Source organism: Telopea speciosissima, chromosome 11 (assembly GCF_018873765.1).
Source record: "Telopea speciosissima isolate NSW1024214 ecotype Mountain lineage chromosome 11, Tspe_v1, whole genome shotgun sequence".
In the NCBI taxonomy this organism is placed as follows: Eukaryota; Viridiplantae; Streptophyta; class Magnoliopsida; order Proteales; family Proteaceae; genus Telopea; species Telopea speciosissima.
The window spans coordinates 44,685,243-44,701,578 of NC_057926.1; the positions used below are offsets into that span (position 1 = coordinate 44,685,243).

The 16,336-nt window shown below is 41.2% G+C and overlaps 2 long non-coding RNA genes across 2 annotated transcripts; one reads left to right on the plus strand and one right to left on the minus strand.

Moving 5' to 3' along the window:
- Window positions 1-26: 26 nt before the first annotated feature.
- Window positions 27-568, minus strand: LOC122644623. Its single transcript, XR_006330426.1, has 3 exons — window positions 556-568; window positions 206-255; window positions 27-113 (listed from the first exon to the last, which is right to left on the minus strand). It is a non-coding gene; the product is annotated as an uncharacterized LOC122644623 (long non-coding RNA).
- Window positions 569-3,107: 2,539 nt separating this feature from the next.
- On the plus strand, window positions 3,108-16,053 carry LOC122644622. Its single transcript, XR_006330425.1, has 3 exons — window positions 3,108-3,118; window positions 3,309-3,312; window positions 15,757-16,053. It is a non-coding gene; the product is annotated as an uncharacterized LOC122644622 (long non-coding RNA).
- The last annotated feature ends 283 nt before the right edge of the window (window positions 16,054-16,336 follow it).

Here is a 16,336-nt window from a genome sequence, read left to right on the forward strand (position 1 = left end):
CCATCTGAAACTGCCGTCACGTTCAAGCTGCTAGAGCATCTTGGATGAACTACCTTCCGCTTGTGCATGGCAGCTGAGGTGCCACCACCAGAAGGATTGCAAATCTGTGAACCCTGCAAATTTGGAAAATGTTCAATATCTGATTTTTAATTGCTTCACGAGTGGGGGATGCAAACCTGGAATTATTCAGTGATGGTGCCCTTACCGATGCTGGGAAAAGGCGATTCTGAAACACAGCTTGAACAGGCATGAAGACTGCAAGTGATAACAATAAGGTGAATTTCTGGATAATAGAGGATATAGGGTATCTCAATTTAGGAAGGAAGTGTGGAGCCACTGAACTAAAAATGAATAGAAGATTCTAATAATATTCAAACCATTCCTCAAAGCCACACCCCAGATGTGTGGCACATTGCACGGTTGCACCAACTATGGCCATTTAGAGAACATTCACTATACATACTACTGTTGTATATGATAGCCATGGGTGCAAAATAAAAGTATTTCTTCAAAAGGAAAGAATAATCATTGTACTGCAAGGATGATTAAAGAAACCTGAATCTTGGCATAAACCACTATTAATAGAAGATTCTAATAATATTCAAACTACTCCTCAAAGCCACACCCCAGATGTGTGGCACATTGCACGGTTGCACCGACTATGGCCATTTAGAGAACATTCACTATACATACTACTGTTGTATATGGTTGCCATGGGTGCAAAATAAAAGTAATCTTCAAAAGGAAACAATAATCATTGTACTGCAAGGATGATTAAAGAAACCTGAATCTTGGCATAAACCACTAGGCACATGACTGAAGAAGCTTTCCACGTATGCTGGGTCGCAAGAGCTCCCAGAAACCTCAGCCTTCCGCTTCAGATTCTCTGTTGCAGAACTTGAAAAACACATGTTGCTATATGGAAAGCAGTGCAGATGATATGGACTCCCTACAGGTTGTAAACATGAACTATTGAGCCCAGCAAAGATTGGGGTAAGCTCAGATCCTCCATTACCAAAAGAAGTCCCAAATTGCCAAAAACCTAAAAAGAGGAAATAATAAGATCGTCATGTTCACACATGCATGTTTTTAAAGTTGGTATAGTAGAACGTTAACACTAGTATCCATTCAATAGAATACAATACTAGTATCATGAGAATAAAATCCTTGCATGACAAAAGTATTTCTGGTGAGAACTGTCAGGTAGCACTCGGAGCAAAGAATTTTGGAAATTATTCCTCTTAGAGAACAAACACAGAGAGCATTTTGAAGATGCATTAAAATGAGTTTAACTATGAAAGCCTGTTAACTACACCTTGTTTTCTGACCCGCCAGTCCCAGGCCTACATAAAGGAGGAGATTTTTATAAGGTGGGCAGCACACACATTACCTTCAGCCAAACCGATTAAACATGGACACCTTAATTTTGTTGTTCTGAGCTTATAGAGTAGAATAAAAAAACAGGATAAGTTTAGCAACCTCCAAATAATGGGGAAAAGGCTTTATTGAGTTGATGAGTATGAAAAAGAATTATAATGTTCATTTTTTAAGCAAGCATGTAAGTTATTAAGCAACTAGGATAATATAAACTAGGATTTACTATGAAGCATGTTAATTATTAAGAAAGCAATACTAGTACGAATAGTCTACATAGAAAGATCGGCTTTCAGCCGGACAGGGCTGAGTGTGTAAAAACTTCCTAGCACGTAACCCTGAACGTACCTTAAATCTAGGAAGATCTCTGTCTTATCCATTGTGAGTCAATGTGAGTCAATCGTCTCTCTTTCGCAGAAGAGAGACACATAAGGGTCCTAGACCCTTATCTAGGTGGTGACTCCCTTTACATAAAAAGAATATTCCAGGTCAACACAACTAAATCCTCGTCGCCATCTCCCTCCATCATCATAGTTGCCCCCCACTCATCCGTGGAGCGACGAGGACGCAAAGAGGGAAACGCACACTACAGGAGGAGGAATGAACATCCCTTGTACCTACACACGCTGAACCTTATTGTATATATTGTGTAATATTGCCTATCTACACATTGTTTTAGTACTAGAAGACAGAAAAGACAGGTAAAACAAGTAAATTATGGGCCATGAATGAAAAAACATAATAATGATTACTTATTTATGAAATAGTACAAAGTACATGTAACATAGACACCCAAATCCCAACAATACAATATTGTCTGCCAATACATAAATACAAAGTGAACCAAAATTAGCAAAATTCCGACTGAATCAGAAAAAAGTCAATCGAAATGGTGCCGATTCCTTAATTTGCCTCCTGTTTCGCCTCGGCCTTGTCGAAATCAGCGAAATTTTGTCGATATTTAAGCGAATTTTTGAACTCTGATCAAAAGAGATGATGTTCTTTTTTTTCTTTTCCATCAATCCTAATTGCCAGGAATTCTGCAAGTGGATCACTAAGAAATAGAACATGTTGTAAATACCTATAGAGACTGAAGCTAAGGAGCTGGCAGTTTTGGGACAACTGTCTGCTCTGAGATATGCGCAAACTAGTAACTAGAGCTATTTTTCTGAAAATTCCCATGTCCATGGATGTTCTTCTGTACGGCTCCTTCTTGGAACTTCTGTTGTACATGCCTTCGTTATCTTCTTAAGGAACCTTTCAATTCCCTTGGAGAAAATTTTGATACATCGAAAAGGAAAACAAAAGAAAAAGGAATTGACATTCACATCTGAAAAAACATGGCAACAAGTGGCAATTAAACTGAAAAATTGAGACATATCCCAAAACAGTTCCAAAGTAAAACTAGCTGTAGAAAGAATGAATACTCATCTCAAAGACAAGTTTAATGATTAGGAGGAAATTAAGAGAAATGAAATAATTTGGTACATAGTTGTCAAGGCGTGTCCAGGGTGTCAAGCGATGCCATGCCTTATTGGATGTAAGGCGACCGCCTGGGCCACTTGGGCGTCTAGGACGCCTAGGTGGCTGGGCGGGCACCTTATGGTTTTTTTTTTTTTTTTTTTTTGGTTATATAATATAGATTATTTTCCAAGCCCTTTTATTTGGTGGTGTATATGATTACAATGCTTGTGATAAATGGTATGATTGACTCTTTAAAAAAAAAAAGAAAATAGAGAAGAGGGTTCTCACGCTTGACTCAAACCCTCTTCAACCTTTCCTTCTCTTAAGCAGTGAGACTGGGACTCCAATTCCATTCCGGCGACTCCGACTCCGATTCCATTCTGGTGAGCGTAAAAGTATGTTAATATATATATATTTTTTCTCTTCATGATCATCATCATCTTCTTCTTCTTCCTTCTTTGCTCCGGTAGTCTGGTACTCCGGTTCCCCTTTTTTCTTCTCTTTTTTTTTTCTTTATTTATTTCCCTTCCTTCTTCTCATTTCTTATTCTCTTCAGTCTTCTTTGTTTCTTCTTCTATGTTATGTTGTGCTAATTTGTTTGAATATTATGAATGTAGTTATTCTCTGCCCTCTATCAAGTTTCTGAAATAAACCTTGCTGTAGTAGTTGCTATGGGATGGAGATTCCACAAAGTGACCTTTTCAGGTATCCAGGATCAATCATCACCAAGGAAGGTGATATAGAAGATGATGTCTCTCAGAGGATTAGATATTTTGGATGAAGTGGAGAAGTGCATCCGGAGTGTTATGTGATCGACGGATTCCTTTAAAGCTTAAAGGAAAATTTTATAGAACAGTCATAAGACCCACTATGATGTATGGCGCAGAGTGTTGGCCGGTCAAGAAGTGCCATATAGATAAGCTAAGTGTGGTGGAGATGAGGATGTTGAGATGGATGAGTGGCAAAACCAGGAAGGATAAAATAAGGAATGATATTATTAGAGCTGACCGGGAGTAGCCCCGATTCAAGATAAGCTACGAGAAAGTCAGCTGAGGTGGCATGGCCATGTTCAACAGAGGCCTTTGGATGCCCCAGTTCAGAAGAGTGACTCGATTATGATTGAAGGTGTTAAAAGAGCAAGGGGCAGGCCTAAAATGACCCTAGGAGAAGTGGTGAGGAAAGACATGCATAGTTTAGGACTTGCTACAAGTATGTCATTGAATAGAGCAGTTTGGAGGGAAAGGATCCATGTTGCTGACCCTGGTTACTGAATTTAAGACTGATTTGTTTGTTGTTGCTGTTGTTGTTATTTTCCTTTATCTTTTATATTATCTTCGCTAGGATCCACGTAGCCGACCCCATTTAGTTGGGATAAGGCTGAGTTGCTGTTGTTCTTGAATCTAATTTCTGTTACAGAACTTCAGTCGTTAAGTTTTAAACCCTACTATACTGTTGTGTATGGTTATACCATTATAGTTAATCAATTCCGATCCTAAGTGACATATCAAATATCATTGAACTGAATTACTGAAATATCTTCTTTGTTCAATTTATATTGAACTACTATATTTATGGGATAGGGGGAAAAAACACTAGGGAGCCTTCTTGCCTGGGTGGGCACGCCTTGTCGCCCCTCCATTGCCTTGGGTCGCCTTGACAACTATGATCTGGAAAAACAGTGAAATATGGGTTTTGGACACCTGAAAATATTCTGGATTAATTGTTGCGATAAATAAATAAAGTAGAATTTGAATGGCACAAAAGTATTATAGAAAGATATTGGAGCATGGATTCCCAACTAAATGGATCAGCTACACAGATTCTGTTTCACCATTCAACTCTGTTAAGGCCAAGTTAATTTTCAAGTTTCAACCCCAGTCCAAGTTAGATGTGGAGCATGGAAGTACCCAGCAAAAACAAGTTCTTTTTTGAGTACAATAGTCAGACAAGATTCCTACAGCAAATCATATGAGAAATAGGGTAATTCCCAACAGATCTGCCATATGTGCGTAGCCAAGGAATCAGCGACTCATCACTCATCTCATGGTGGGATGTCAAATGCCAAAGGAGATTAGGGGTGAGGTGCAGGGTAGATTTTATCAAAGTTGGGCTAATCTGAAAGAATACCTTCTTTCATCCCATCTTGCAGAAGCTAATGACTCGGACCTAAATGAAAAAGACTGTGGACTTTGTGGCCTACTGTTGGGTCCTGGCATGTCTGGCTTGATAGAAATTCCAGAACTCTCAAAGGGGTGAAATGCTCAGTTGATAAGGTTCTCATGGACAGTGCTCATACTTTATTCTTTTGGATCTTAATTGTAAGGGTTAGGATGTCAGGAAATTCCAGTGCTCAGGAGAATCAAATTCTTCTTCTTTTTCTTTTTTGGGATGAATAAAATTATATTACGAAGAAAGAAAGGGGGAATAAACAGGCCTGAGGGCAAACAAGACAGAAAAAGCTATCTAGGCAGCAAACTGGAAAGAGGAAGACCCCAGGAGACAACAATGAGCCTGTTCCTTGGGGAATCCTTTACATTAGCAAGAGGGAGAGAATTAATTTTAGAGGAGAAATCAAAGGAGATGGCATTCCAAATCAAATTCATTGATTCGAGGGAAAACTAATGTTTTACAAGTAGACTGAATTTCATATACATTCTTGGGGTGTTGGGTTGATTTATTTGCCTCATCTGGCCATTGTACATTCTGGCCCTTCTCGGTGGGATAGTCACCTATGTGCTTTTTCATTAATAATAAAATATTCCATTGATTTTTCCTAAAAATTTGAAAGAAAAAAAAATAGAATAAGGATGTCAGGAAATTCCAGTGCTCATGGGAGGACAAATCAAAGAATTTATAGTTAGAATCTAAAATCAGGAACATAAGGTAGGGCTGCTAATAAAGAAATCCAACAATGAAAACAAGGGTAAAATAGAATTCATTGAAGGTTCCATGCAAACTATTGATCTTAAAAAGTAACACTAACAGAGTGAAAATGGACAAATTCAATAAGGAATAAAGAAGCAAGTGCTGGCTGTACAGATTAGAGAAGGCACACAAAATGGAGTCATTCAGAAAACCTACCTGAGTTCTGACGATTTCCAAATCGCATTGTTTGGGAAGATATAGAAGGGTTAATAAAGAAAACAAGAGAAATCAAAGTCGCAGGCTAGGAATACCTGTGACATATAATTAAATGGACCGCCTGCTCCAAAGGTCTCCATAGTCCATACAGGGATCCAGTCAAGCTCTTGATGCTCAGAAAATTCAGCTGGCATCACTTGCAGATTTCTTTAGGCTGTACTAACTGTATAGATAGATCTTCAAGTGTCTCTCAAAACGCAAAAACTCAATTTAGGATCAGTTCTTATCAAAAGAAATTTTCAATCGGTCTAGCCATCATGCTTAACTTATACACAGAAAAATAAAAGAAAGATTCTCACAAGCTAGACTAACTAATTATGTCATCTTTTGGAAAGAAAAAAAAGCAAACTGCATTCCTTCAGAATTGTAGACATTTGAAAAGGAGGGTTTTTTTGGTACTAATCAATCGGGAATGGAATAGCTTTTAGAAATAAAAATTATGAAGGGAAAATATCCATTCATTTAATACTCTTACCCAACTTATATGGTATGTGCCATAAGGGAAGTCACAAACGGATGACAATTAAATGCCGCAAAAAATGCAAAATAATGAAAAAACAAAGCTTCCACCATCTAAAGGATAATTCTATAGATGAGGAACAAGGGTCACCATTTTAAACCTGGTTCGTTTAAAGGGTAACTACGCTCTGTTACAAAATGCTTTTCTCTAAAATGATGTTTCAAAACCTCGACCATCAAGTCAGGAATTAGACCCTTCTGTGGTCTAATCCAACCTTCAACCTAGACTTGCACCAGAAACAGAAAACTAAAAGGTTGACATACAAAAGCATTAGGATATTCACTGTTTCCTGTGCCTGTGAGTGCTTTTGTCTGTGAATGTGCATGTCTGCGAGAGAGAGAGAAGGAAAGTCAGGAAACAATAGCTCCCAAATTTTAAATTCATCTTTTCTTTATAATTTATGATGTGGGAGCATGTGCAACATGGTAAGCCAAGACAAAGTACATGACATAAAGCATTAAGTAACTCTCAATAAAGTAAAGAGAATCCTTAGGCATGTCAAGAAAAAAAAAGACGGAGGCAGAAGATGCAGAATCGAGAAATCCAAGAATCAAAACCAGTTGCTCTGCGGCTAGTGTTCTCATTTCTCTATACCAAAAATAACCGGCTCCATTTCAGTATGGTGAGACCTCATTTAATTACCTACCTACCCAATAAGTTAAGATCACACAATTGAAACACAGTTTGAGAAAGTGAAAGATGGATTGTGGATTTGGTTTCCATGATAGGATTGCCATTTTTTAGGTTATTTTTATTACTTGGAGTCAAGTAAAATTTAGTGTCTAGTTTTTTTTGCTAAAGGTCAGCAATTTGTATTAAAGAAAAAAGTGAATAAGATGTACAGTGGCTGGAAACTAAATGTAAAATAACATTACAGTCTGCCATATAAGCATTGATGTCATCTTATGTGAATCTGTAATGTGGCCTCCCTAGAGCTTCCCAAATAACCACCTGAGCGACAAAACTCGGGGCTGAATCCCAACTGAAGGTACTCCTTCCTTTTGCTGCATGATTTGCAAGGGCGTCTGCTGCCGAGTTTGCTTCGCGGAAACAATGAGTGATACGCCATTGAATTGAGTCAAGATAGATCGAGACAGTCCACCACTCTTGCATGAGTCGCCACGGAAACGATCGATTAAGGACCGCTGATACAAGGGCTGCCGAGTCACTCTCAATCCACAGGTTATCAATTGCTAGTTCTTGAGCCTGCTTGATTCCAGTGAAGAATGCTCCCAACTCTGCCATGTAGTTGGTCCCCACTCCCTGAAAAGTTGCAAAGCATCTTCTTACAGTACTCTGCTGGTCTCTAAAAATGCCTCCTGCGCCCATCAGGCCTGGATTGCCCAACGATGACCCATCAATGTTTAATTTCCACCACCCAGGTGGGGGCTGCCTCCAACACACCTCAATGATCTTCCTTTCAGGGGGCTTGGAAATTACACACTGCAGCCGCCTGGCTATTACAAGCTCATTGATCGATTTAACATATACCCCATGTAATCGAGTGCAGCACATAACTTCTCTAAAACAAATCTTTGTTACCTGCGATGGAGTTCTTCTGTGGTTGTCATAGCAACACCTGTTGCACTCCAACCAGATTTGTTGGCATACAATAATAAGGAGAGCATTCCACACTTTCGGTAGAGGAACAATATTTGCCTTTCTTCGCCACCATGAGACGAGCAACTCAGTTGATGGGAAGCCGCCACATGCAACATTAAACAGTAATAAGACTTCACTCCATATCTGGCTAGCAAAATCACAATCAAGAAACAAATGCTGGCCCGTTTCGCATGCCTCAAAGCATAGTTCACATCCGGATACCATTGGTATCATCCTACTGATAACTTTGTTGTCAGTAGGAAGAGCATCGTATGCCAATCGCCATCCGAATACTGAGGTTCGAGGGTGCAGGTCCCTATTCCAGACCGCCCCATACCAAGCAGTCCTAGTCCTCTTCCTTCTCAGTTCCTCCCATGCCGACTTGACCGTGAACTTCCCATTTACTGTATGAACCCAATAGCGCCTGTCCGCCCTATCTGATGTCCTTATGTTCAATCCTTGGATCTTGTTGAATATGCTTTGAAGTGCATTATCCCCTACTGCCGGCAGTAACCATTGACCATCCTCCACAACATCTGAGATCTTTGCGTCTAAGGAGCGCGGAATCACCCTGGGCTGGAGCATGTCCTCAATGCTTTGTCCATTGATCCATTTATCATACCAAAAGTTAATTGAACTGCCGTCCCCTATCACCCATCGCTCCGCCGATTTAACAAAGTCCCACACTTTCCGAATGCCTGGAAGTAGCGTAGATGTCCCTAATGGTTTTTTTAATGAACCATCCCTCATCACAAACCTCCCCCTCAGAAAACTAGCAAAAGCCGAGCTGTCTGATTTAATTGTCCACGCAAGTTTGGCAATAAGTGCCAGATTGAGGTCCCGCAGTCGTCGAATGCCGAGTCCCCCCTCACGTTTTGGTTTACACAAGCTATCCCAACTCACAGTGATCGCCTTGGAGCGGTCTGCTTCTCCTGACCATATGAAATTGCGTATCCATCTTTCCATCACCTCTATCGCACTCACAGGCCAAAGATAAACCGAGAAGTTATGTATTGGTATGCTGCCCATCACTGACCGAACAAGTTCTATGCGCCCAGCCATAGAAAGAAGCCGTCCCTTCCACGCTGCCAGTCGTTTCTTGAATTGGTCCATGAGAGGAAGAATTAAGTCACGTTGCACCCTGCCTTTATTCAAGATCACTCCCAAATATTTTGTTGGGAATGTGCATACTGGAATTTGTAGTACCGACTGTAACCGCTGTCTTCTAGTGCTTGAAATACGCCCCATGAACACCTTGTTTTTTGCAAGATTTACCACTTGGCCCGAATACCTTCCATATGCCTCCAGGAACTGCTTGACTCGTCTCACGCTTGCCATCTCTGCCTTCATAAAGATAAATAGGTCATCAGCATAAAGTAGATGTGAGGGAGTGGATACCTGTCTGGGACCGTTCAACGCTTTAAGCCATCCTCTGTCACGCATCGCCTTGAGACCTCTACATAAAATTTCCTCTGACAATATAAATAAGAGAGGGGACAGCGGGTTGCCCTGTCGCAAGCCCCTTTCCATGCCAAAGAAACCTACAGGCCCACCATTAATCAAGATTGATATTCTAGTGGATTGAAGAATCTGATGCACCCAGTGTATCCAGCGTTGATCGAAGCCAAAGGCACCCATAACATCAAACAGAAAACCCCATTCCAGGGTGTCAAAAGCCTTTTGGATATCTAATTTCATTCCCAATCCTCCCCCCTGTACTTAACCTCCATCATATTTGTAAGTTCAGAGGCAACTCCAATGTTCTCGAAAATCACTTGCCCTTCTGGAATGCGCCGTGTTCAGGAGAAATCAGCTTATGCAGTATTGTGGACAGCCTAGTCGCCATAATTTTTGGGATGATTTTAAAGAAAAAATTCCCTAGGCAAAGAGGGCGAAATTGCCCCACTCTATTCGCCCTATCAACCTTGGGAATCAGGCACATGAAATTACAATTCACCCCTTTCGTGACTACTCCCTCCTTGAAGAAGCTCTGAACTCCTCTACACACATCCCTGCCAATCAAATCCCAACAGGCCCTAAAGAAAGTTCCTAGGTAACCATCTGGACCTGGGGCACTATTGGGATCCAAGTCGAACACCGCCGCTTTGATCTCCTCATGCGATGGGATCTTAGTGAGCATGTCATTATCCATTTCTGAGATAATATTTGGAATGGCCGAAAGCATTGCTGGCTCTCTAGTTGCTGTTCCCCCTTTGAAAAAATTCTCAAAGTGGGCCATAATATGGTCACCAATCTCACTAGCATCCACTAAGACCGATCCGTCATCCTTTACCATCTCCCGAATAGTGCTTCGAATACGCCGAGTCTTAGTAGAGGCATGGAAATACTTCGTGCATTTGTCTCCAAGTTTTAGCCATTTATTCCTCGCCTTCTCACTCCACAACTTCTCCTACAGGTCAATTGCCTTGTCATACTCATTTCGAGCTTGCAATTCACTATCAAACAGGTTCTCAGAAAATCCTTTCGTATCAATTTGCCCTTGTACAGCTTCAAGGCAGTTCTTGGTGCGAAGAACTTCATGATCTATGTGTGGGAACACCCCTTTGGCCCATTCCCTCAATGGGCCTTTAAGCCTCTTTAATTTTTGAGTCACCACATAGAGAGGGGAACCCGAAATTGGAGTAGTCCATGAGTATCTCACCACTGTACAGAACTCCTTATGATCAGTCCAGAATCTTTGCATGCGAAAGGGGGCATTGGTAGGGCGAGGCGGCATGTCGCTGAAGACAAGGAGGGGGGAATGGTCCGATGACCCTCGAACAAGAACCCTTTGCACACTGCCCACAAAATGCTGCCACCATGCCTCGTTGCAAAAGCTGCGATCAAGAACTGCCTGGACATTTCCTATTCGTCTATTATTGGTCCAGGTGTAGTTGTTACCCATGGAAGGGATCGGCATTAGTGATGCCGTATCAACCATGGCAGCGAACTCCTCAGCCGAACCCAAATTAAATCTACCAGGCCCTCTTTTGTCGTTTGCATAAAGATAGGCATTGAAATCTCCAACTACTAGCCAAGGGCAGTTCATCCCTACAAGAGACACAAGATCTTCCCACAATTGCCTGCGCATCGCTCGTAAACAACTAGCATGAACAACTGAGATCACACTTCTAACTCCATTAAGCTCTACCTGTAGGGTAATATGCTGTCCAGAGTCCAAAATTACATTCGGCTTAGCCAGGCCCTCCTTCCACAGGAACCATATATTGGGGTGGCCCTCTATGCGTGTATTTGCAATTATGTCGGAGTGCATCCCTAGCGAAGAGAGGAGCCTTCTTGGACACCCATTGACTCCAATTTTTGGCTCCACAATGCAAACAAAATCTGGCTTGTGTTCGTTCACAATCAGCCGCAAGTGTGCTCTCGCCCTTGGGTTCCCAACCCCTCTAATGTTCCAAAAAAGGAACCTCATAATCACTGAGAACCAGAGTGTGGGTGGCGCATATCAGATGTGCCCTGCTGTTGAGCCATCAGCCTATCAGTAACTACTCTAATCTCTCCAGCATGTTTGCCTCTGCGACGTGTGCCATCGATAATATTACCCTACTCAATGTGCTTTTCCCTCGCGTATCTTCGACGTGTGACTTCAATGAATGGAACGTTGCATGCCTCTGCATCCTCTTGATTCAAGCCATTATGCACCACCACAGCAGTCCTACCGCCATCCCTGCTGGTGACCGAGATGGGAGAGCATTCGTTCGCTGTGTCACAGGGTGGTTGAGCATGGATCGGGCTAGTGGCTTGGCCATTGCAAACTCTTGAAATCCGCTCATTCCCCACCACGTGCTCCACATCAGCACCATTATCTAAGGGATAGTTAGTAGGTTCAACTAACTCAACACGTGGAGAAGAGTCCTTGCATGTCTCATGTTGCACCGTAATCGCAATTTGGTTGGCATTAGGACTCTCATGCAATTCCGGTTCCTTGTGGGACTCTCCCACCTTCTTTGTGATCGGCTCCGCTCCAGCCCCTGCCGGAGCTGGCTTGACTCTCCACCTCGGCCTGCGTTGGCGTGGGGGGCCATGGGTATCGACGTAGGTGGCTCCTGGAATCTCCGTCTTTGCACTCTGCACCTTCTCTCCAATAGGACACGCATCCATCCGATGCCCATATCTTCGACAATAAGCACAGCGAGCAGGTGGGTCTTCATAGACCACCTCCTGCTTGAACACATACATCTCACTTGATCCATCTTGTTCACGTTCAACATAGACCTCTACCCGAGGGAACGAATCATCCACATCAATGCACACTCTCACATAGTGCCCATAGTGTGAATCTTTAGTTCTTCTATCAATGGCAATGGGTCTACCAACTGCCTTAGCAATGGATAGTAGAATCTCCTCGTGCCAATATTCTTGAGGCAGGTTGGGAAGGCGGATCCAAGTTAATCTATGTGTGATTGATTGCTCCTCTACCATGAAATCCTTCTTCCACTACTGGAACCTCAGCACTTGGCCGTCAACGCGAAGTGGGCTACGGCGCCAGACCACCGTCATGTCCTCCTCATTGAGGAACCTGAATAGAATAAATCCCTTCCCTAAGGATTTTAAAAAAACCCCTTCCTTAAGTCCCCAGCTCTTTGCAGTCTCCCGTACTCTATGCATAGTAGTAACTGAAAGTTCAATCGCCCTAAGAGAGAGAACTTAAGTTTGCCCAGTTGGTCGACATACGCCACTTGTGGTATCTTGATCCGAGTTAAGGACCCATCTCTGATTGGCGTTGGTAGACTCTCGATCGCCGGCAGTGATGGCTTAGCCACCGCAGCGTAAGACTGAGATGAAGTTCCCACTGTCGTGGCTAGCGTTTGTAGTGTCTAGTAATCACAGCAAGATGATATGTTATTCACTATCTAAAAGGATTTAATAAAGGTAGGCAGAAAGAGTCATATTTATCGAAGAGGGAAATGAATAATGATGTACTAGATATCTAGCTCACACTTTCTCTCTTCTTCCAGATGTTGGAGTAAAAATTATCAGTAAGGGTGAAAAAATCATTTCATGAGAAGGAGCTGGCAGTCAAACCTAAAATTTTAGATAGGTTCTATTTCAAACCTCTACAGGCAATGAAGAAAGCGGCCACTGCCAAGTGGTTTTGGAGGATTATCAAGAAGCCAAAGAAAGAATTACCGAATGAATAATAATGGTTACATATGGGACTTGGAAATTGGAATTAGGATAAGTCATAGCTCGAACTTGTAAATATAACTAAGAAAGTTCCATGCAGTCAAATTGAATTGGGTATGCAGGTCACAGAAGTAGGTGGGTCAGGCATTAGATCTGTGAAGGTGAGATCAATAAGGCCTTCTTTAAAAGTGGCTTTTGGCAGTTCAGTCATTCAGGGAGGAATCTATGGCTTTGTGGCATAAGATTATTTTTGTTAAATATGGGGAAGGTTACGGTGGGTCCTAAAGTAAAAAAGTTACATCAATAAGGGGTGGGTGTATCAAAAAATATTATGAAATCAGAGGAGTTTCTTTAATGGGTTAAGGTAATGATGGTAAATGGGTGAATGATTCGTTTCAGAAAGATAGATGGTTGGAAGTGGAGTTTTAAGGAATTATGTCCAAGACTTCACAATTTGGCAATCGATAAAAGTGCTATGATTGAATTTTTAAAGTGGAGTCCAACTCTTTGAGAAGCAGTATTGTGTTCACTCTGATCCCAGCAAAATAATATGAAAGGGTGTGAGAAATAAACCTCCAGCATCTCCTTCAACAGATTTATATATTGATATTATAGCATCTGAACTTGAAGGAAACATAAAACATCTGGGACTCGGGTTCTCTGAGGAAAGTGGAAGCCTTCATGGATTGTAACCCTTGAGCGACTTTAAATCCTCATCAGCTCAAGGGGAAGGCTAGAACCTGCAAATAAATATTCTCTTTGCAAGAAGAGGAGGAATCTTCAAAACATCTCTTCATTTGTTAAGATTTGGTAATGATTATATGGTCGTAATTCTTATTTTCTGGGACTGATGCCATAACTGTAAAGGATACTAACATATTGTTTCCCTGATGACTTTTGACTTCATTTAGGAAGAGGGGGAGAATCCTTTGGACCTTCAAGTATGGTCATTATATACAATCCTTTGGAAGATATGGAAAGAAAGAAACCCCAGAATTTCCAGAGTTTGAGAGAACTATTCCTTGCTATTCCTATATGCAATTGAGATACCTTGGTTGAATGGGCACCGATTGAGGAAGAATTTCTAGAGAATGATAATCCAATTCCTTTTTGGCATATGTATTGCTTCAAGGATCTGTATTTGTTACTTGGTAACTAAGGGTTCAAGCTTGATGTATATTTACACTCCATATATCAAGAGAATCTTGCTGTTTCCTATCAAAGAAAAAAAAAAGTTCACTAAGGCTATTTGGGTTTTCTTTCAGGCTTTTCCTAGGGTGCACGTTGTCTAGATGGATTTGAGCATTTTAGAGAAAAAAGGGAAAACTTCATGTAGAAAGATCCTTCAGGCTTTGGGAATAAAAGTATAGCAGATTTTTAATATCTAGGAGGCTCCTTCAAAGATGAAGACAGATAGAACCTCGACTCATGCCTATACTTCAAGGACTTCAAGAAACATCAGATCTAATTGCTTTTCTGCTACTAAGGACATCACTGGTTTTGTCTCGTTTGATGTAAATTATTTTATGGTGGGCCTGGTGGCATTATAATCTACAGGGTTAAAAACCTTTTCATTTAATCATAGAATACAATGTACTACCAACATGAGAAAAAGAATCCAAATGTTCAATAAACTATTTGTCTGGTCTAACTCATAGAAACATCTTGCCCAACTCAAAAAGAAAATACTTGGCTTAAGTTTAGAAACCAAATGGAGTGAGATAATGTCACTTTGTTTATGCCTAGAGTGTAAGCCCATAATTTATCGTCTAAAATGACATCATAACCGGAATGATTCATTTGTTTAAATAATAATTCCATACAACATGAATCTGTTTCAATGTTCAACAAAACGACTCCAGTCAATTCTATTTTTTACAATGACATAGTAAGTTTTCTAACTTCAAAAGCTATGCAAAGCCAAACTATAATGATTTCAATGCACGTGATCACCAGACACAGCCTTATCAATTCTTTGCATTTCTCCTTCACCATATGACTAAAAAGAAAAAGCAAAAACAAGCTTAACATAAACATCAAGAACAAGGCAAAGAAAACTTAAAATTGAAAAAAAAAAAAATTCACCTGCTTGTGATTGCAGCACCGGAACAGCAGCCACAGCCGGAGCCATGACACTTTGATTAACTCTCAGAAGTTGTTCACTAATCACCTCCCCTTCTCCTCCAACTATATATCCCTGTACAGAGTTCATTGAAGGCGCCTCCGCAGTCGCTGCTGTGACAGAAATCAAGCTGGGCACTGGAATTGTAGATCTTAAAGGCCTTCCCTTATCCATCACATCATCAATAAGCTGTTCTCCAGTTCCATTAATCTTGGGCTTCTCTTCAAAATGATCTTCCTTACTTCCCAAAACCGACATAACCGCAGAATTACCAGCTGAAGAGCTCTTAACCCTAGTTCCATTGTCCAAAACACCACTCTGCATCGAGACCCTTCAAGCTTCAAACCAACTAAACCAATCTAAACTAAGTTAAGAGAAGGGAGAGAGTTTATAGAGGAGGAAAGAGAGAGGTTAATGAGAGTTAGTGTATGACAGTGGTGTAAAGATGTAGTACAGAAGGTTTCTAAATTTAGAAGAAAAGTGGATTTTGCTAAAGTAAGAGTTTGATTATGATTCCACTAAATTTAGGGAGGGATTTGAAGAGACGACAGAATCTGATAGATGTGTTGTGAGGACCGCAGAGAAGATGATGAAGACGAAGATATCGACATGGTTGTCCCTTGTTGAGCTCTTGTGAAGGAAACGAAACGTTTTCTCGCTCGCGCCATTAAATCCTCTCTTCTTTTCTCTCTCCCAATTTTTGAATCTCAATTCCTCTCAACCGGGACGAATTCTTCAATGTAAGAAGAGAGAGAGAGGGAGAGGCAGGAAGAAAAAAAACGGTTTATTTTATTTACGGACCTCTGTGATGGTTCGGACCAAATGTCAGGCAGAGGGAGTAGCTTTTGGAACGTGGTAGGCCTACCAATGGAATACACGTGGCAGACATGCAGATGGGTCACCGACAAAATCCGGATTCGCTGGTTGGTCGATCACGATTCACAACTTCATAGGACACGTTTCGA